The 13,654-nt window shown below is 43.2% G+C and overlaps 1 protein-coding gene across 1 annotated transcript in view; it reads right to left on the minus strand.

Moving 5' to 3' along the window:
* Positions 1 to 13,654, minus strand: part of CTNND2 (catenin delta 2) — a gene marked incomplete at its 5' end in the record, with an annotated part of 546,420 nt that overhangs the window by 432,759 nt on the left and 100,007 nt on the right. The gene's annotated exons all lie outside the window — the stretch shown is intronic.

Below are 13,654 nucleotides of genomic sequence, written 5' to 3' on the forward strand. Positions count from 1 at the left end.
TACTGAAGCCTTATTATTATTGTGTTGCTTTCCCATTCCTAAAGCTTGATTTCTATTTGGTAAAGATATTTTTTCTTATTACATAGCTGGCAAAGTACATATCATTTCCAAAAGCAAAGTCACTGGATTTAGAATGAAAGAAATAATTTAATGGGATGCACTGACTGTAGTCACTCTACTTCATTCCCTCAAACAAGAGGCTGCATTGACCAAGGCAGACGTTTCTCTGGCTCATGTCCATTGCACAGCAAAGTCAGAGACACAGAAAGAAATAGAGCACTCCCTCCCTTGAATGCATTCATGAAAGTGGGCAGAGACCTTGCAACAATGTTTGGGATGGCTTTGACAGCATCATTGGAATATAAAGTATCTCTAATCCCTTTCTACATCTCTTTCTTTGGGGAAGAGCAAGCCTCTCCACAACAATGTAATACCACTTACAGAGAAGGATTTTGCAAATTTAACTCTTATAAATCAGCTCACTACCCTTTAAGCACTTTCGTCTCTCCACACCCCAGTTTCTGTCTTTTGTTCTTCCAGTTCACACTGGACACAGGAGAGGAGCAGGGAGCCCTTTCAGATTCAGTACCACCACAAGCATAACGTAGTCTCTCCATCCAAGAGGCAGCCTGGAAAACTAATTCTCTTATGAAGTTTGGCAGCTTGATTAATGCCAGATCTGGATGGAGGGGAGAAAAAGCTCCTGGAGGGGTTCTGAAGGGGATAGCCATGTTTTTTTAGGATTTTAGTTGCCTTTCCTGAATTTACAGAGCATACCTCTCAATGCAGTAAACAAGCTTTGTACCTGCTAGCGAGTTTACAGACAGAGGTTTTTACGCACACCACTGCTTTTGGGCATGTCTGGTACCCCGCTCATCTGCCTGTTTCTCAGGAGGAGAGGATGACAGGTATCTCCATAGCAGCTGAGTTCACACGGCTCTGGATACGGGACTTCAGGCACGTAACTTGCAGTTACGTTCAGCCTAAACACTCCAGGGTTTGAATCCCACTACAATAGAGGCTATAAAATTATTTACAGCAAAACCAACTTGAGCCCAAGAAGCAGCCATGTGAGAAACAGCGCTGAAAGTAACGGTTAGCAGGATGAGAACTATGTGACCTAAACTGTAATGCTAAATATTTGGGAAACGGGAAAGCTTTAGGTAACTAAGAATCCATGACATTGTTAGCAACTGAAAATACTAACTTTTTAATGACAACTGCTGTATGCAAATGATTTGCTTACAAATAGCAGTGCACAATGCCTCCTTGAAAAACTGGGGGGGGGGGGGGGGGGGAACATTTCGAGCAGCTTAGGAAAAAGGAAAAAACATTATACGATTATACATTGACAATATTATGTGTAGGGAATAACGAGGCCTCACAATAGATACTGGATCTTATTTACTAAAATTTTGCTATTTGATCCAGATGTTAATTTCATGCTACATTAAATGAGTAACGGATAGAACCCCTTTTCTTCAAATGCTCACATCAGTTTCAAAATTACAGATTGGTATGTTTTTGAATTAATCTTACAAAACACCAAATCTAAATCGCAAGCCATGATGATTCAGAATTTTAAGGAGTTCTAAGACTGGGAATGGAGAGACTGGAGCAGATAACAGACACAGGATGCAATATCCATACCTGCATACTGCCAACAGGACCTTCTGATTGATTACAGGATAGCTGGATTCACAATCGCTTTCATTTATATATAAATAGACCTGAAGAACAGCAACTAATACTTTAAGAATCTGACTAAATACTTTTCACAGTTATTGATGTATTTTAATATTCTATTGATCAGGCCTCATCAATTTTGGTAATTTCAAAACTGACTACCCTCCTGGCACACACAGTAGAAAACCAAAGCCAAAAAAGTCACTCAGAACTACAAGTGGGTTTGCTGGTGGGTTTCTTTGTGGGTTATTTTGGGTTTGAGTTTTTGTTGTTTTTTTTTTTTTTTTTTTTTTTTAAGGGTTAAGTCTGAAAAGCATGTAATTTATCTTCTTACTGTCTGTGAAGGTCTAAAGGTTGTGTCAAGTCTTGCTGCAAGAATAACCTGCTATGTGCCAAAAGCACGAGGCGATTCATCCCACTGTAGAAAAGCTTAACACTAATATTTTTGGAAAGAAAGATTTAAGGAAAAATAAATAATAGTTTAAAACTCCTGAGCTAAGACACAGCAAAATATGGCTACTGATACAACACATGGGCTGTTTTGCAAGATTAGCAGCCTACCGTAAAACCCTCCCTGTAACAGAGCAAACCACAACGTGACAGCAGATAAACTCCATTAGAGTGAATTTAAGTACATGTATCCATGTAGACAGAATAACCCAGACATCTGCCCCTGTTTTGCTTTTTTCTATACTTTGTTGATGTTGCTATCATCTGGAGGCATTATCCACATGTCCCCTGAAACCATGTACTGCAATTTCCATCAACTGGTATTATACCTGCTGAAGAGGGCAGAACTGATCAACTACAGCTTCTCCTGCTGTTGGGCTCAGCCAACAAGCTGTTCGTGAATTCTGCAGATGTTTTGGTAAACTGGGCCAAACTGATTTTTTTTTTTTTAAATCAGTTTTCAACCTGATTTAATCACAAATAAATAAAAAAATACCACTTTTCACACTTACACCGTGCATTACCAGTGTGTTTTTCAAAATATCAACTGAGATCAGCATGAAGTGAATGACAAAAATTGTAACAAGCATTAATTCTGTAATATATGAAAAATGTTATAACGTGACAGAAAGGTGTTCCAATGCAGTAAGGGCAGTGCTGGCAAACAAATGCAACTGGGCTCCTATCCCCAGCAATACTTTCAATCCCTTCACAATGCATGGACTTCATTTTTTCAAATTCCCTTCAAGAGATATATTTATTTTTAGATGGAATAACATGCTGTTTGGGCTTTCGGTTGTTTTTTTTTTTTAAATTATTTTCAAATAAACCTACTCTGTCATTCAGAAAAATTAGTCAGAAAATGCAAATTTCTTATGCTGATTGTCTCAAATCTGCTATTAATGTCTCCCCACGGATAACCAAATGGCTAATTATAATTTTAAAGCATTCCATGAACACTAAAAATAAATTTTAACAAGAGAAAAGAGAAAAAACTCGTACGAGTAGTCTGCGTAAGAGCTCGGAGAATATGTCTATATCCAAATAGGAATTCCTCTGTTCCTACAGGCAGCATTTCTGTTTTTCAAGAGTCAGTATTAATTAAAACCTAGGTTTAGCCTGTTTCCTGTGCTAGAAAATGCGAAGATAAGGCCAGGAGGCCCTGACAGGACAAGAGGTTTAACCATAATGCCTTTTAGAGTTTGCCCAAACAGATATCCAGAGTCTATCTGGAGGTCACAGCCAACCAGGCAGATTCCTTCATAGAATGATGCTTTTTCTGCTCTACATTGCAGCCAGCCCTGCTGTATGACTTAATCACAGAAGGGAGATGTTTCCAGAAATCAGTGTCTGCACACAGTGCCTCTAACATTTACCCAAGTTCATTTGCATTTTGATGCAGTGCAACACCGATGCTAAAGAACCAAAAGTAAGAACAGGAAACTTTATAGCCTAGAGAAGACCAAGAGGGGATCTTGGCAATGCTTATAAATACTTGAGGGGTGGGTGGCAGGGGGATGGGGTCAGTCTTTTTTCAGTGGTGCCCAGTAACAGGACAAATGGTAATGGGCACAATGGTGAATATAGGAAGTTCCACCTAAATATGAGGAGGAACTTCTTCAGCATGAGGGTGTCAGAGCACTGGCACAGGCTGCCCAGAGAGGTTGTCTTTTCTGAAGACGTTTAAAGCCCGCCTGGACGCTGTCCTGTGGAGCCTGCTCTAGGTGATCCTGCTCTGGCAGGGGGGTTGAACCAGATGATCTCCAGGGGTCCCTTCCAACCCCTGCAATTCTGTGATTGTGTGAAACAGTTAAGACTATTGCTGACAGACTTTGCAAGTTAGCAAAGATATGCATTAGCCCCACGATTTCTGAACACACTACAGAAAGAAAGAGGGTAAAAACATACTGACAGTCAAATGATGTCATTAGTGATTTTAAGCTCTCACTGTTACTGATTTTTAACAGCTCAGTAACAGTGGGATTCAATAACATCTGAAATAATAAAGAATATATAATTTTTCATTTTTTTTAAAGTATGCAAATCAAAAATAGACAAACCACACTTTAACCTGCAGGCATACACTGAGAAAAGAAAGCCTCGCTCACTCAGGTGAACACAGGTACTATTCCTGTGTGCACTTGTGTTTAGGAGCAAATGAGCCTTTGCTTATCCCTAGGAGTCTATTTACTAAAGCCATATGTGCCGTTTCTAAGCACCTCAACCACTAAAAATTAACTTAGAATTTAGTTGGAAAAACTTCTGCTTTTAAATAAGCTCACACAATTCCTTATGAAAAACACACCCCCATATGGTTCAATAGATAATATCTGGTAAGTGTATGGCACCCCTCAGTCAGAGCAGCCTTTGGGAACTTAGCACTGGGATAGGATGGCAGGAGTGAACACAGAGCAGAAGAGGAAAGAAAGCGGCACAGCACTGCCTGTATCACCGCCACACTCCGCTACTCCCGACACGACAAGCTTGATTCCTGGCAAAAAAAAACCCCTCAAAACCCACTGGAAGTAAGGCCACCCTGCAGCCTGCCAGAACAGACACCCTCCCAACTGCCTGAGACTTCCTTGAGGTCCTGATCAATCATAGGAAACTCTTCAGGTACAAGATGCCTTAAACAACCCCAATATGATTTTGACAGCTGCCCTAAGCAGAGGTGTGTGCTTTCATAGTGTATTGAACACAGATCCCTTACTGGACTTAGAATCACAGAACATACTGAGTTGGAAGGGACCCATAAGGATCATCAAGTCCAACTCCTTCACTTGCCACTGTCTGCCAATAAAGCATGGTAACAACTGTTTCCTTGTCAGGCCTGTATTTTTGAACCCCAACGTGGCTGCACATACTCAAACTGCCCAAGAACAAATGTAAAAACTCCTGCAGCTCCTCTTCAGCACGCCCCTCCTGGTATCTTTAACACACTTTCATTGACTCACAGCTTACATCACTCTAAGCAGCAGATCTAAGCTCACCTGGCTCCCAGCAATGATGCCTGCTTAGTGGACTAACCAAACTTGTCAAGTTGCTTCTGGATTTACAGTTTCTAAGAAAAGTAACTAAGTGCAAACTCAAAGTCAGGGTTGTCAAGATTTTTTTAGCTCAACTGCTGCACCACACAAGCCAAGTTACCAGCCTGGTTCCTGAACATCCAGTCAGTAACAGAAACAGCCTCAAGTTGCACTGGAAGCTGACCACTGCTGTCCTCTGCTGCCCTGAGCACTTGCGGGTGACGGCTGGCTGCTCTGAAACTTACTTATCTACATATGGTAACAATGGTTCACTGTCCAAACAATTTTGCTAGGAATTAACACCAGCAAACATCTTATCCTATAAAACATTACCAGCTGTGTCTCAACACACACACCTGGATGAAAATCGATGACGAGAGACATATCCAAAGTTATCCCTCCTTCCCCCTCCCCCCCCCCAAAACATCACCGATCATATCACCAAGCACATTCACAAGGATGAGATGCCTTGTGTCTTTCCAGATGGCAAGGGTATAAATATAAATTCATATACTTGGTAGACTATTGCTGTTTCCAGAATATTAGTACAGGTGACATTTTCTGCAAAGAGAGACACTCACGTGCGTAACACACGTGCTCTGAAGCAACGCTCTGTCGTCTGCACACAAGTTATCACTGACACGTGTATAAACTGACAAACTTAAATAATAAATCCTGACATAACAGATGACAGGAGACAGCCTGAAGATACCCATTTCAGGAAGGGGTTATCACCAGAGCTTATCCAGGAAAGGAAATCCTGTAACTTTTAAGGAACATTTTCAGGTAATCCTCCAAACAGTGTATTGCCATAATCCAAAGGGAAAAGGTGACCTCTCCCCATGTCGACCCATTCCATTTCAGTGGAACCTACTACTGAATACATACAAGGGCACTGGAGTGCTTTGAGTCTCACTCAACATGTGATGGATCTCTAACCGTTCCCACTTTCATCTTTGCTTGAGACCGTCTATATATTTTTACCACTCTCTTAAAGTAAGAATTGCCTTTTCCTGGTGTTGGAAGGACCAATATTTGAGCTAGATGTCTTTCTTTCCCACTCCTCCTCTTTTAATCACATCATTCTGAGTGAAAGACTTCAAACACAGTTTATGTAGATAAAGCTGGTGACATTCCACCCTCCTCCGTAGGATATGCCAACGTGTGGTTTACTTTACTATGTCTGAAGTTACTTAAAGCAGTGTAACTTAAGTTTCAGCAAAAGCACAACAAACCTATCAACTCTGGAAGCTCAGGTTAGTCTCTTCCACAACTATGAGGGTACCATAAAGCCAACCAACACAGACATGCCTCCTCTGAGTCAGCCAAGTGCTGCTAATTTCAGTAGATCTTGATATCCCTTTTTAAACCATCTGAGAACTTGTTCCGGCTTCTGCTGCATATCATTGATTTCATTAGGAAAAAAAGAAAATACTAGAGACAAATCACTAAAAATAGTTCCTCTGACTCAGCACCCACAAACTTTCCACCCTAACAGCACTGAATTTCAGAAGAGAGCTAAAGATCTGTTCTCTCCCTGGCTAATGGCAGGGACTGGGCTGAGAGTAGCTTTTTTGAAGGACTCAGGAGTAAGTCTTTGCACATGTGACTGAATACCAGTTAGGTGGGACCTCATTTGAGAAGAGTCATAGCCTAGGAGCACAGGGCTGCGTGCTGACAATGGCCTTGAACGTCAGGGAAAGACGGGCAACGAAGAGTAACCAAGATGCTGCGCAGAGCGAGCTGGAGGAAAGAGGCGCAGCCCAAGCACAAAGACGTGAGCTCACCCCTCGCAGAAAGCTGACATCGAGCTGCTGCTGAGCTGGACTCCCAGCCTCAAGTTTGGCTATTGAAGTTTCAGCCAGAGGAAATCTAACCTGAAATGCGGGCAGGGCAGACACGTATCACTGCAACCTTGAAGAAAAGGGGTAAAAAAGAAAATGCCAAAGTATTTGTTGGGCTTTTTAGTAGTTTGGTGGCTTTCTGTATGTGTTTAAGATCTCTGCTAGCAGATCTTCTAATTTTAAATCTTTGTGGAAAATGTATCATCTCTTGCAGGAGAAGAGTATTTGAGGTTTCTAGCACGAGGCTGACTTCTCTATTGCTTATGGGCCAGCCCCTGAGAACTAACCACTTTGACAGGCTAAAAGATAAAAGCATTAAAAGGTTCATGCTAGACTGGGTCCAGTGATAAAATACTGACTCTTTGAAGATAAGCCATTAAAATAACAGCAAAACCCCTACAAGTCTGTATTATCACCTCTTCACTTTCATGTTAACTACATTGTAGTCAACAGCACCGCTCTGATATTACGGATGACGGATCAATCTATGCAAGAGAATTTTTACCAGGTTTTGGCATGTCCTTTTTGCACTCTCATAAAAGAAAAGCTGACAGAGTTGGAAACACAGAAAAGCAGACTCAGTGCTGGACCAAGCCAGCTCCGGTAAGAGATCAAAATAGAACTGCCTGTTATTGTTGAAATAAAGTCGCTCAACCCTCCCCCCTCAAAAAAAAAAAAAAAAAAAAAAACCAAAAACAAACAAAACAATGAACAGGAGTAAAAATTCAAGAGTCAGAGGCTAACTCAACCCCACTGCACTTCAGATTTATCACCACTTCCCATTGTGCAGCAGCTTCACAAAACTCAAATGAGTAACCGCAGAGTCAAGGCTGTAATGAAGATACTGTTACTTCCTGCACAGTCTGCTGGGTCATCCTGCAGGCTGGATAAGCAGTCCACCTTCTCCTCACCATGGCAGCCAACATCATCTTTGAGCCCCTGTTCACACTGCTCATGCTGAGGGATAATAGGATTTGGAAGAAAGCAAGTTTTCCTTTAAATAAAAACTGTCAGTACTCATCCCTACCAGGAAAACTGAGGCCACAAGCGGAAAAAAAAACCCAACAAACCCAACATGATGACATCTGAGTGCCTGTTGATTACCTAGTGATTTAATGTTATAACTCAATAGTTCAAAGAGATACTATTTCTCCACCAACAGCTACAGAAGAAAGTGTCAATGAATGCTTATCACAGCCTCAATAAACTTTTACAGCCATTCCTAGCACAGAGGGGTGAGATCACAGACTGGTTTGGGTTGGAAGGGACCTCAAAGATCAACCAGTTCCAACTACCCTGCCACGGGCAAGGGCGCCCTCCACTTTCCCAAAGCCCCATCCAACCAGGCTTTGAACACTGCCAGGGAGGGGGCAGCCACAGCTTCTCTAGGCAGCCTGTGCCAGAGCCTCACCACCCTCTCTGAATTTCTTCTCAGATGTAAGGAAGAATTTCTTCCATACATCTAATCCAAATCTACCCTCCTTTAGCATAATGTTACTACCCCTCATCCTATCACTACAGTCCCTCTCCAGCTTTCCTTTAGGCCCCCTTCAAGTACTGGAAGGCTGCTGTAAGGTCTCCCTGGAGCCCTGTCTTCTCCAGGCTGAACAAGCCCAGTTCTCAGCCTCTCTTCATGGTCGAGGTGCTCCAGTCACTTGGCCGTTACTGTGGCCCACCTCTGGACTCGCTCCAATAGCTCCATGTCCTTCTTGTACTGGGGACCAGAGAGCTAAATGCAGTACCCCAGGTGGGATCTCACCAGAGCAGAGTAGAGGGGCAGAATCACCTCCGTTGACCTACTGGTCGCGCTGTTTTTGATGCGGCTCAGGACACAGTTGGCTCCCAATTCATTTTCTGACCAGCCTGTACTCATGCTTGGGATTGCCCCAACTCCTGCAAGACCTTGCTCCTGGTCTTGCTGAAATTCACACAGCCTGCATGGACCCACCTCTCAACAGATATCCCAGCTCTTAGCTTCTCTGACAACTTCTAAAACTTCAAAAGCTATTTGGCTTCGACATGTTTCAGCCCACTGATAATAAATCTATTAGAACTGGGCTAAGCACAAGCTATACACAACTATGATAACTTCCAGATAATTAATGAAATTTACATGGGTTTTTCTTATTGACTCCCAAGTTCTGATTTGCTCCACCACACCACCACAAAATCTAGGACCTTTGCTGAATAACTTGGCCACATGCACCCTAATTAATAAAGGGTTAGACACAGGGTGTGTAAGGAGAGCCTTACCTCAACTCACAGATGTGCCTGTGTTTCCAACTACTTTTCTTTTTCTTCCAGATCCTTACAATTGCACAGTTTTGTAGCACTCAAGATTGGGATTTGCCCCATTTCACATGCAGACCTTGCTTGTATACACTAGATTTAGACTAGGGACAGCTACAAAAAATTGTCTTGATCTTTTAATATAGCAGGTTATTAGGATCAATTTTTATCAATGACACATATCTTTCTGTCAGACACTTTAGGATTCAGCATCTAGAAGACTGAACAAGTTGTTGGTGTTTTTGAGGCGGTGTTTTTCGTTCAGAAAAAAGAAGAAAAAATAAATTATACCTTCAGCTTACAATTATTTTAATGAAAGAATGCCTAAGCTACTCAAGATCATTAGTTTGTACATAAACAACTTTTACCCATATAATAAAATCAGTGAAGTAATTCCAACTTTGCCCAGAACTTCCAAAAAATCAAGATGTACATGTATGGTTGGATTAGTTCAGTTACTCAGAAATCAGTGGAGTAATACCAAAGATAGATTTGGCCTATTATCTACCTGCACAGCACAAATGAATAATGCAAATGCGTATGCAAAGCACCATGAAGTATCTCAGTTTAGCAGTGCATTTAAAATGTATCACCAACTTTCAGCTTCTTTAAATATTTATCAACTGCAGGAGGTTCCACCATGAGCACACTCTATTAGGGACTTCACTGAATTTGTATTTCTACACCTGACTCTGGGAGAGCTTTAGAAAAGGAGGCTGGAATTAACTGCTGAAGCAACTTCTGGCTACTGCTCTGTCACCATGGGCTTCACAAGCCCCTTCATAAATGTTTCTGAGTCACACTAATGTTCTTCCCACAGCCAAGGCTAACTGGGGTCTTTATGCAGCGTATCTTAGAGGAGGAAGATAACAGGTTTCTGTATGTTTGACTTCAGAAGCCACTAAAAATAAGTTGTATGCAATTAAAAAGCTACAGAAAGAACCCATAGTAATGAGCATGCATTGAGACACCACAGTCAACTCAAAAGAGCCACCTAATGAGTTAAGCAGTCAGACTCAATTCAGTCTAGCAGCATGAACTAGTCAACAGGACTAGCTGGATCATAGAATCATAGAATGGCATGGGTTGGAAGGGACCCCGAGGATCATAGAGTTCCAACCCCCCTGCCACAGGCAGGGATACCAACCTCCAGCCTGGATCTACACAAGGTTGCCCAGGGCCCCATCCAACCTGGCCTTGAACACTTCCAGGGACGGGGCATCCGCCACCTCTCTGGGCAGCCTGTTCCAGCACCTCACCACTCTAACTAGGAACAGGCTTGGATCAGCTGGGCAAAGCACTCAAACTACTGAATGCCAGTCAAACACCAAATTAGTTTTACTGAACTTTATTTTTTTTTGAGGTGAAATTAGGTCCTGATCTTGAAGCAATTAAGGCAGTTACAGTGGTCTATTAAGGATCAGAACATGTGAAGTAAGATTTTTGATGCTGTATACTCTGTCACGCTTTTAAAAAAACCCCAAACAACAAAATGAAACAGGCCTTACTCCCTTACTTTGAGAAGTTAAATTAGATATAGAGATATATTTTGTTTCCAAATTTAATTAATAAAAATTAACAGTAACAGTTATATCAAAATTCCTCCAAACCCATACGTTTTAGTCATTTTGAAGGTCCATGCTTATTCATTTAATCTGACAAACGTGATCCCCTAGTAAACAGTATTACTCCAAACCAACACATTCCTGCCACGTCCTGAATCTGGAATAAGATGTAAAACCAGTCTGTCTTATACACTTTTTTTTTTTTTTAGGAAGCACTAGACACAGGGGGCTGGTGGTTTTGTTTTTTCTCATTTAAGAGATTTCATTTTAATTCAGCTGAAAGATCAAACCAGTAAATAAACTGTTACCTTAACAAGCATACAGATCTGTGTCAGAAAAAGCTACTGGGACTTTTTCACATAAATGAATTTCATGTGGAAGTCAGTTATTTAATCCCTTGAACAACCAGTCACATTTCCCTGGGACTTGAGCAGCACCAGATGAAACCAGGAGGTCATAACCATGCATTATTTTCACTAATCTTCTGTAATGAATTCCAAATTAGCTGACCCATCTACACAAAAGTCTACCTGAAAAGCTTATAAAGACTTAGAGGTTAAACATAATTATGCAAGATGCAAATCCTGTTCTCACCTATTTAAGACTACAGTCTGGAGAAAAAAAAAAAGAAAGAGGAAAATAAATCCATCACTACGGTTGAGTAAATGGTATTTATGGGGATGTTTTTTTCTGAGGTAAAAGTACAAAGCAACAGGTTTTTAAGATCAAAGTATACATCTGCAAAAATACATTTCTGTACACGAAAAAAAAAAATAAAGTCTTTAAAATTATTTTGTCTGAGGGGAATGACTGATTTTCCCAAGTCTTGGCTTTAGACAAGTTGAAACAAGAAAGAACCACGGCCGGAGTGCCGCTGAGGAAGGGCACCAAACGTTTGGGGAAAACAAGACACCTTCTCCAAAGCCTAACGTTTACTTTCTTGCCTTCTGGGGGCTTTAAGGTAGTCATTTCTCTCTCTTTTTGAGGCAAGAACCCCGTTTTTACGAAAATAAAAGACCCGAAGCCGACCAACCCCCCAACCCCCCCCAGCCCCAAGTCGGGCGGCATTTCACGTGGACTTAAAAAACCCAGTCACTGTGTTACCTACTCGCCCTTCTGAGGTTAAAAAAATGCCTCTAAGCCGTTCAGAAGCGGCGCTTGTAACAAGTTACAGACCTTCCCCCCCCTCGCCCACCCCCCCAGGATCTCCCGCTCCACCTGAAGCTTCCGCGTCCCAAAGCGGCCCCAACCAAACGCTCCCTCTTCAACTCTTTACCTTTGTCGCCCGCTTGTAAATTAACCTCTTTTAATCACTTCAGCATCGGCTCTGGGAAGTCTCCTCAAACCTGAGCCGAGCTTCCCCTCCTCTCCGGAGCGGCAGCTCAAGCAGGTCTACTCATTATTTATTATTTTAAATTATTGCTATGATGATGAATTATTTCCTTCTTAAACACTTAGAAAAAGAAACTTGAGAAGAAAACTAGCCGGCCGACGCTGCCGGCCATTCTCGAGCGCTCAGAAAGACGGCGACAACAACAACAGAACCCAGCCCCTTCGCTGCTTTTCTGCCTTTCCACGGCGCTGCGAGGCGGGCGGGCGGGAGGGAGGGAGGCGAGGCCGGGCCGCGGGCAGCTGCCGCCGGCCCAGCGGGGCAGCGCGGGCAGGCCGGGCGGAGGGGGGGGAAGGAGGCGCGCTCCGCCAGGCACAAAGGTCTCCATGGCAACCGCGGGCCGAGCCCCCCATCGCCCTCATTCATGCAACACCTCATCGCCGCAGGCCCCGCCTCTCTCCCCCCTCCCCAACAAAACCCGCAGCTGCGCCGCGGCCGCGCCGATCGCGACTGGCGGACACCCCTCGCAGACCCGGGGCCGGGGACCCGTCCTCAGCGCAGCGTGGCCGGCAACGGCACAGAGCCCGGCAGATGCTGCTGGCCCCAGCCCGGGGCCTCGCCGTAAATTTTCAGGTTGTTTTGTTGTGGGTTGCGTCGTCCGTGTGTAGTCCAGCCCTCCCTCTCCTGCCCCCCCTCTCGCCCCGAGAATGCCGATCAATCTTCATACATATGCATTTTTATTTAGGTTTTCTAATTGAGAGTAGAAGTCAATATGCTGCTATGGAATCTCAGCACAGCAGAACTTCACGCTGAATTAATTAAAGCCCGCATTCTTCAGCTTATCGGCCTCCTCTAATACAAAGCTGTGTATTTTGTATTTTGGGGCACAGGTTTTTTGTGGGTTTTGGTTTTTTTTTCTTTTAAACTTCTGCTTTGCAGACTGTATGGCCTGAAGCTATGAAGCTTTCTCCTTAAACATGCAGGCATCTAGAAAATAAAACTTAGGCTCAATTCTTTTAGAAGCGTGTATAGCAATCTCGTGGCAAGGTTAAAAGCTACAGGGCAAAAGCCCGGCCTGGCCTCGGGCGACCCCGACGCTCCAACACCCGTTACAGGTACCGACTTCATGTACCAGCTCGCTCCCGCTGAACTCAGCGGTGAGCTCAGTGTAGTACAGCCTGAGGTCTGGGGGGTCTGGGGTCAAGGATCGCGGTGCCGAAGGTGGAAATGAGGTTCAATATTCATGACAAACTCCTGCAATCCCATGTGAGACCTCCGTAGGTACTGTTACCCTTGTAAAAGGCTCTGCCGTTCTCACCGCACGGCGCCAGTGGTGAGGCAATTCAATTATTCTGCTAAAGTCAAAAAGACTTAACTTGTGCCTGAGGATGAAATGCCTTATCCATACTGCCCATGTCAGCTGGCCAGCACCCCTGTGACCTGAACGCTGGAGGAAAACCACTG

The sequence above is a fragment of the Gallinula chloropus genome (assembly GCF_964237585.1).
Source record: "Gallinula chloropus genome assembly, chromosome: 2".
Classification (NCBI taxonomy): Eukaryota; Metazoa; Chordata; class Aves; order Gruiformes; family Rallidae; genus Gallinula; species Gallinula chloropus.